We start from the raw sequence: 9,413 nt of genomic DNA, 5'->3' as shown, positions 1-9,413 counted from the left end.
CAGGTAGGGTGGAGGTGATATGGTCCTTGACTAGTCTCTCAAAGCACTTCATGATGACGGAAGTGAGTGCTACGGGGCGGTAGTCGTTTAGCTCAGTTACCTTAGCTTTCTTGGGAACAGGAACAATGGTGGCCCTCTTGAAGCATGTGGGAACAGCAGACTGGGATAAGGATTGATTGAATATGTCCTTAAACACACCAGCCACCTGGTCTGCACATGCTCTGATGACGCGGCTGGGAATGCCGTCTGGGCCTGCAGCCTTGTGAGGGTTAACACGTTTAAATGTTTTACTCACCTCGGCTGCAGTGAAGGAGAGCCCGCAGGTTTTGGTAGCGGGCCGTGTCAGTGGCACTGTATTGTCCTCAAAGCGAGCAAAAAGGTTATTTAGTCTGTCTGGGAGCAAGACATCCTGGTCCGCGACGGGGCTGGTTTTCTTTTTGTAATCCGTGATTGACTGTAGACCCTGCCACATACCTCTTGTGTCTGAGCTGTTGAATTGCGACTATACTTTGTCTCTATACTGGGACTTAGCTTGTTTGATTGCCTTGCGGAGGGAATAGCTACACTGTTTGTATTCGGTCATGTTTCCGGTCACCTTGCCCTGGTTAAAAGCAGTGGTTCGCACTTTCAGTTACACGCGAATGCTGCCATCCATCCACGGTTTCTGGTTTGGGAATGTTTTAATCGTTGCTGTGGGTACGACATCGTCAATGCACTTCTAATGAACTCGCTCACCGAATCAGCGTATTCGTCAATGTTGTTGTTGGACGCAATGCGGAACATATCCCAATCCACGTGATCGAAGCAGTCTTGAAGCGTGGAATCAGATTGGTCGGACCAGCGTTGAACAGACCTGAGCGTGGGAGCTTACCACTGTTGTGTCGTCTGCAAACTTAATTATGGTGTTGGAGTCGTGCCTAGCCATGCAGTCGTGGGTGAACAGGGAGTACAGGAGGGGACTGAGAACGCACCCCTGGGGGACTCCAGTGTTGAGAATCAGCATGGCAGATGTGTTGCTACCTACCCTCACCACCTGGGGGGCTGTAACGCTCGTCTGATGAAGAAGGAGTGGACCAAAGCGCAGCACGTGTTCATAATATTTTAATAAATTAGAACACTTGAACAAAAATAATAAAGAGACAAACTAACAGTTCTGTAAGGTAACTAAACTAAACAGAAAACAACTACCCACAAACCCAGGTGGGAAAAAGGCTACCTAAGTATGATTCTCAATCAGAGACAACGATAGACAGCTGCCTCTGATTGAGAACCACACCCGGCCAAACACAACGAAATAGAAAACATAGAAATAAAGAAACTAGAATGCCCACCCTCGTCACACCCTGGCCTAACCAAAATAGAGAATAAAAACCTCTCTATGGCCAGGGCGTGACAGGGGCGGCTTTGAGGGTACTATGGTGTTGAGCTTTGAGGGTACTATGGGGTTGAACGCTGACCTGTAGTCAATGAATAGCATTCTCACATAGGTGTTCTTTTTGTCCAGGTGGGAAAGGGCAGTGTGGAGTGCAATAGAGATTGCATCATCTGTGGATCTGTTTGGGCGGTATGCAAATTGGAGTGAGTCTAGGGTTTTTGGGATAATGGTGTTGATGTGAGCCATTACCAGCCTTTCAAAGCACTTCATGGCTACGGACGTGAGTGCTACGGGGCTGTAGTCATTTAGGCAGGTTACCTTTGTGTTCTTGGGCACAGGGACTATGGTGGTCTGCTTGAAACATGTTGGTATTACATACTCGGTCAGGGACATGTTGAAAATGTCAGTGAAGACACCTGCCAGTTGGTCAGCACATGCCCGGAGCACAGAGGTGCCACAAAGGTGCCTTTGGCCTTGGTCTCTGTGATTAGCATCGGCTCAGCGGCCTTGGCCTCTGTGGCAGGCTTCTCCCCTTCCCCGCCGCTTTTATCCGATGCTGCCGTTGTGCCCTGGCAAAGCCACTTTCTAATATCCATCATGCTATCAGCTACCTACCTAACTGTTAACATTAGCTACATTCCAGCTGCGCTGCAACTTTTTTTCTCTCAGTAGCTTTGAAAGTAAACCTAAACGGTCAAATTGATCCCGCCCTTCTACCTGAAGGCTGGTAAAATGTGCATGACTTATGATACATGCAAGGGAGTTGCATGAATGAAGCATACTCAACAAATCAGTTGGGCATGACAGAGGGGGCAAATTGTGGGACAGAACAGGTATACAAAACTGAGGGAGCACAATATTCCAACTAAGGGGGCAATGCCCCCTTTTGCACCCTCGTGGCGCCGGGCCTGTACTAGCCCAAACTATCATGGCACTACCACTAGATTATCCTTTTTTGGGGGGGCCACAAATGATCAGGGGAAAGCGCAAACACGGTTCTGGTAGTCCTCCACTACAATCGAGATTTCCACATTTGGGAGATTGGCAGGGGTCAGCACAGCCGTAGTGCAATGGCAGAGCCTCGCGCTGGGTGAACCGCCTTCTTGATCATGGTGTCTCCCTTGCCAGGTAAGTATGAGTTCTGCGTGGAGGTGGAGTCATTCGAGTGCAAACGTTACCACTTTGGCTGCCTGATAATACCAAATCGATTAGGGTTTAAGACATAACCCAGTAACCGAAAGGTCGCTGGTTCTAATCCCTGAGTAGACGAGGTGAAAAATCCTTCAATGTGACCTTGAGCAAGGCACTTTACCCCAATTACTCCTGCAGGTTGCTCTGGATAAGCATGTCTACTAAAATGTAAATGGTGGAGAGAGACTCAGTAACCTACTACTTCATCCACAACAAGACAGAGAAGTAGGCTACAGTACAAAGCTTGGGTTAATAGTAACTGTTTTATACATAAACCATGCATATACTGAAACCACTGTCCAAATAGCCTGACTGTGATGCGTGATTGTTTTGACCTACCTTAGCTGATAGTACTTTTTAATACTTTTTATACTGAGCATTTTGGCTGGTTGTATTTTGTGAATCGTAGGCTTTGTGTGAAGTGGACGGCGCAAGCCCCTATTCCATCTCCCTATTCCAAAAATCTATTTAATATATGGTCACCAGATAGAGGACGTACCAGACATTAAACTATTAAGAACAGATGATTCAAAGCTTTTATTCTACTTATTCAATCACTTACAAGGGTGAACAGTTCACACGTCAATAACCATAAAAAGGAAAGACAACCAACGCCCATCCCCCATTCTTTTGCAGGGGGCTGCAGCCAACAAAATCACAAAATATCAATAAACAGTCCTGGGCGCATTTAAACCAGTTAAGGATAAAAAAAACTCTACCCTGCACTTGGCCAACCATGGTATGGAGGCCTCTTTCTATGTTCCCACACACACAAAACCCACACGATCTATAAAACTTACCTTCTAAACCTTAGTCACCTACATAACCAGCCCCAGCCCCCCTTTCCACCGCTCGAAGGCGGCATGGTGGCCCCACTTCCTCTCCTCCCTCCTTAACCTCCCCCTCCACTCTCCTTACTATTTCCTCCACCCCCCAGTCTGCCCCAGACTTAACCAATCCCTGCCTTGCGTCCCACAGCCCTTTTAAAACGGTCCTTACTTAACCCCCCCCCCCCCCCCCCTCATCCATGATCAGGACTATGACCTTAACCAATAAAAGACACTGCCAGCTTCCTCTGTACCGCTGCTAAACCCATGTTCCAGTTCAGTGTTGCAAAGCCGGAGGTCTCCAAGAATCCTCATGGATCTGTTACAGAGAGGTAGTCCCTCGGGCACTACCAATTTGACATGCGAACTGCTGCTCCCAGGGACCAGCAAGCCCTAATGGCCGTGCCCAGGAGCTCCATATAGAGCACAAAGAGGAGTGCCGAGAGCGGGCAGCCCTGCCTGACCCCTGAAGAGAGGCCAAACACCTGATCCAGGTGGCTATTTATGCTCACCTGGCACCCCACTCCCACATACTAAGTCCTAATCCGTATAACAAAGCAATCATTAAACCCTAACTTACCTAAAACTTTGAAAATAAAACTCCTACTGGCGCGATCAAAAGCCTTGGCCTGATCAAGCGCCGCTACCATCAGAGGTAGACTTCTGTCCTCAAACGATGGCGATGGAGTCCCTGATCAGCTGGAGGTTCCACCTAATAGATTGACCCTTCCCCCCTCGTGAACAATGTAAGGAAGGGCTGTGCGCAAACGGTCTGCCATGACCTTAACTAGTATCTTGTAATCAATACACATTATCGGCCATCAACCAGCCCGTGGCTCCAGTCTCGAGAACCGCCGTCAAGACATTGAGAACCACCGGTCCAAGTATAGGGGCCCATCTCAGGCACCTTCCCCTTCCCCATCCTCTTGAGGGCACTCTCCACCTCCTCTATTGAGATCGAGGCCTCCATAGCCTGTTTAATGTCCTCCGGAACATGCCGGAACAAGTGTTCTAAAAACACAGGACCCTGCCCTTCCTCTACTACCCTCTCCTGGAAAACCCCACGGAAATGGTGAGTTGCTACCCTGACCATATGCTCCGGTTCCCTAACTACCCTACCATGTCCATCCCTCACCCCATAAAACACCTGTCTTACCTGCTTTTCCCTAACCAATTAAAATATTACTGCAGAGCAGGTCTCATTATGTTCTACAAACTCATGATGTGCACGCAGCAGGAAAGCACGGGCCTTCCTCTCGTGCACCTCCCTAAGCTGAGCCTTGAGGGTGGTAGCACGTTCAAGGTCCATCGAACCTCAAAGGTTGCCAGCCTCGTACTCGAGATCGAGTAACGGTTGAAGACGCTCCACCACCCTTCTCTCCTCCCTCACCTTCCTCTTACAAAACCCAATAATAAACAGCCTTCTTTCCGGCGCCGTCTGTGGCCGAAGCCCCAACCCCCCCCCCCCCCACAACTCCACACAGACTTCCCTTTTCCCCATTATTTCTTAAATTTCTTTACTTCCCCCATCCCTTATTAAATGTACCTCCTATAAAAAAACAAAAAGTAAAACTAAAGACAGCAGTCCTCTAAATAGCCTCTCTTAGACCCCGAACATTCATCATCATAATTTGAATGTTTGTCATGATCAAAAAACGAATGGGGTGTCTCAGAACTAGCCTGAGACACCCCATCCCCAGTTGGCAGACATAGCGCAGGGGTCAACAGGACCACGTTCATAAAAGAGAGTGAGACGCTGCGAGGACATGGAGGCCACCTCATCTGCACTGTCTTTCCACCCCATTGCTCACAAGCCCAAACCCTCCCCTATTCCTCCCAGTCCACTCTGGCCCTCAGCCAGCTCAAGGGAAAACCACTTATTTTTCCTCCGCCCACCACCAAACTCTTCTGTCTCGGAGAAAGCAACAGGGGCGAGATGGATTCCCACTCTGCCTTCCTGGTCTACTAAGCTTGAAGGTCCTCAATCATCGCCCTCATCTCCCCAACGAGGACCCCGAACGCCTCCTTGTCGAGGGATGAGCACAGCCTGTCCGTCCCGCCACCAACCTCATCTTCCACCGGCTGCTGCGTGGCGGATGTCGGGCCTGTGTTCATCTGGGTTTCCGGGGTTACTTCCGACACCATTGAGGACTTCTCCTTCAAACCCACCTGACCCCCGACATCCGCTCGAGTTGGCAAGAACGGGGATGGCTTCTCTGGCACCCCATTTAGCATTTCATCAAGTTCATCAAGGACATCAACCACCTGAGCCACAGCCTGTTCACCCGCCTACCATCCAGAAGGCGAGGTCAGTACAGGTGCATCAAAGCTGGGACCGAGAGACTGAAAAACAGCTTCTATCTCAATGCTATCAGAAGGTTAAATAGCCATCACTAGTGAGCTACCACCTGGTTACCCTGCAATTTAGAGGCTGCTGCCCTATATACATAGACATGGAATTACTGGTCACTTTAATAATGGAACAGTAGTCACTTTAATAATGGAACACTTGTCACTTTAATAAGGTTAACATACTGTACTGTACTCAGCTGTTTCGTCTAAAACAGCAAAGCGAACAGTAGTTAGGTGGACTGAGTTCTGCAGTCAAAACCTTGCAAGCACACTAGTTATCAGATTTTTACAGTATATGGATGATTCACTGCAGTCTACTGAAAACATTTCGAGCCCATCTAGATGTAGCGACTTGAGTGAATGTGTGAAAAAGAGAAAAAACGCAAATTCCGGTTGAGTGCTTTAAAAGCAGCAGTGGAACCTCGCAATGTCAGACAATTATGGCCTCAACTTTGTTTACAACACATGCGTAAAGCTATTCTAACAATGAATCTGTTGCAAAATGTACACACAGGCAGTAGCGTTACTTTGTATAGCCTACAGTAGTAATATATCGATTTAGTGCATGTGGAGGGGGCAACTTAAAAAATTATGAGGTTTAGCTATCATTCCGAAATCAAAATAGCATTCATACTAGGTAGTAGTCTTCATAGCTACAATATTCAGCTACATCCACTATCATATTCTCATCCAATTACAACTCAGTCGCCTGTCATTTTACCTTAATGTCAACCAAAGAAACATGAATGTAACTAAAGTTACCTATATACACTGAAACAAATGTCTGTAGCCAAACTTTTACAAGCAGGCTCTTTGTGTAGCATTCTCTGCAGGTCTGAAATGTTATGTCTGGGTACCCAGTGCAGTGGGGGAGGTGGGGCACTCAGTAGTTGTCAGTCTCCCGCACACTGAGCTAGCAAGCTAGGTAGCTAGCTGGTGTTATTCTCAAACCAACAAAAGCACATCCTTTTTCGAGTACAAACACACACATTACAATATTTAATGTATCATCAATGACTCACTGCTATTGAAGTACATTTTTGACTCACCATTTCTGTCAAATGGCTAGGTTCGAAGACGGAGCTCGTGACTGTTGCTAGCTAGCTAGCTGGCCATCTTGCTCAATATCCTGGCAGGCTGCAACTGTTTGACTAAATATTAGCTAGCTAAATAAACAAAAAAATAGATATGTACTGTCGTAGAAATATTCGCTCAATAATATTTCTCAGATACCGGAACTTGTGAACTTGTCAAATAGACTTTATTACAAAGTAACAAGCCGAGCTGGTCCATGGAGCAACTGCCTTTCCAGCCTTGGCACATACTTTTTATACAGTTTTCCTCCTTACGTCACACATATAGTCCTCTGTATGTTCCTCTGTATGTTCCTCTGTATGTTAATGATTTATCCCCTTGGACATTTAGCCTTGCACTTACAGTTGAAGTCGGAAGTTTACATACACTGAGGTTGGAGTCATTAAAACTCATTTTTCAACGACTCCACAAATGTCAATGACTCCACTATAGTTTTGGAAAGTCGGTTAGGACATCTACTTTGTAATTTTTCTAACACTTGTTTACAGACAGATTATTTCACTTATAATTCACTGTATCACAATTCCAGTGGGTCAGAAGTTTACATACACTAAATTGACTGTGCCTTTAAACAGCATGGAAAATTCCTGAAAATTATGTCATGGCTTTAGAAGCTACTGATAGGCTAATTGACATAATTTGAGTCAATTGGAGGTGTACCTGTGGATGTATTTCAAAGCCTACCTTCAAACTCAGTGCCTCTTTGCTTGACATCATGGGAAAATCAAAAGAAATCAAACAAGACCTCATAAAAAAATTGTAGACCTCCACAAGTCTGGTTCATCCTTGGGAGCAATTTCCAAATGCCTGAAGGTACCACGTTCGTCTGTACAAACAATAGTACGCAAGTATAAACACCATGGGACCACGCAGCCATCATACCGCTCAAGAAGGGGATACGTTCGGTCTCCTAGAGATGAACGTACTTTGGTGCGAAAAGTGCACATCAATCCCAGAACAACAGCAAAGAAACTTGTGAAGATGCTGGAGGAAACAGGTACAAAAGTATCCATATCCACAGTAAAACGAGTCCTATATCAACATAACCTGAAAGGCTGCTCAGCAAGGAAGAAGCCACTGCTCCAAAACCACCATTAAAAAAAGCCAGACTACGGTTTGCAACTACATATGAGGACAAAGATTGTACTTTTTGGAGAAATGTCCTCTGGTCTGATGAAACAAAAATAGAACTGTTTGGCCATAATGTCCATCGTTATGTTTGAAGGAAAAAGGGGGATGCTTGCAAGCCGAAGAACACCATCCCAACCGTGAAGCACGGGGGTGGCAGCATCATGTTGTTGGGGTGCTTTGCTGCAGGAGGGACTGGTGCACTTCACAAATAGATGACATCATGAGGCAGGAAAATTATGTGGATATATTGAAGCAACATCTCAGACATCAGTCAGGAAGTTAAAGCTTGGCCGCAAATGTGTCTTACAAATGGACAATGACCCCAAGCATACTTCCGAAGTTGTGGCAAAATGGCTTAAGGACAACAAAGTCAAGGTATTGGAGTGGCTATCACAAAGCCCTGATCTCAATCCCATGGAAAATTTGTGGGCAGAACTGAAAAAGGGTGTGCGAGCAAGGAGGCCTACAAACCTGACTCAGTTACACCAGCTCTGTCAGGAGGAATGGGCCAAAATTCACCCAACTTATTGTGGCAAGCTTGTTGAAGGCTACCCAATACGTTTGACCCAAGTTAAATAATTTAAAAGGCAATGCTACCAAATACTAATTGAGTGTATGTTAACTTCTGACCCACTGGGAATGTGATAATAAAAGCTGAAATAAATAATTCTCTACTATTATTCTGACATTTCACATTCTTAAAATAAAGTGTTGATCCTAACTGACTTAAGACAGGGAATTTTTACTAGGATTAAATGTCAGGAATTGTGAAAAACAGAGTTTAAATGTATTTGTCTAAGGTGTATGTAAACTTCCGACTTCATCTTTATTTCAGCTTGGTTTCCATTTTCTTGTTTGGCGCAGACCTTAGGGCATAGAATCTATTGGTGGTGGATCCATAGCAATGATACAAAAAGAAACAGACACGCACACTCCTAATGTAGGTGCATGTCTAATGGTGCTTTTAGTAATACAAACCTATGCTCCTAACGCACATCTAATGAACCTCGCGGGACTAGGTAATGGCTTCCCTATGCTAATGACCTATTGATTATTGGTTTCCCTTAGCGTAATGACCCAGACACATATGCCTTCCCTTAACTTAATGACCTATTGATTAATGGCTTTACAGTGCACGTCTAATGGCCCAGATACATATGGCTTGTATTGATTCTGCTTACTACTCTAAGATGTATAATGTGCACATATGTACTGGAAAATTCCCAATAGTACTGATTCCATACCAATATTCTCCTAGCCATAACTACAAATCGTTGTTTGATATTCATGCACTTCCTTCAAACACAAGCGTTCAATGCATTCAACTGAAATGTGTCTTCCGCATTAAACCCAACCCCTCTGAATCAGAGAAGTGCGGGAGGCTGCCATAATCGACATCTCCACGTCTTCAGCGCCCAGGGAACGTTTAGGCCAGGCTGTCA

At 45.7% G+C, this 9,413-nt stretch overlaps 1 non-coding gene and 1 pseudogene across 1 annotated transcript; both read right to left on the bottom strand.

The window, feature by feature from the left end:
- Positions 1 to 2,354: 2,354 nt before the first annotated feature.
- On the bottom strand, positions 2,355 to 2,511 carry LOC129817063 (U1 spliceosomal RNA). Its single transcript, XR_008753653.1, has one exon. It is a non-coding gene; the product is annotated as a U1 spliceosomal RNA (small nuclear RNA).
- Positions 2,512 to 2,971: 460 nt separating this feature from the next.
- Positions 2,972 to 3,104, bottom strand: LOC129817066 (U2 spliceosomal RNA; annotated as a pseudogene).
- Between the last annotated feature and the right edge of the window lie 6,309 nt (positions 3,105 to 9,413).

This window comes from Salvelinus fontinalis, chromosome 19, assembly GCF_029448725.1.
Source record: "Salvelinus fontinalis isolate EN_2023a chromosome 19, ASM2944872v1, whole genome shotgun sequence".
In the NCBI taxonomy this organism is placed as follows: Eukaryota; Metazoa; Chordata; class Actinopteri; order Salmoniformes; family Salmonidae; genus Salvelinus; species Salvelinus fontinalis.
The sequence above is the reverse complement of the archived record's forward strand: the minus strand, read 5'-3'. Positions and strand labels throughout refer to the sequence as shown.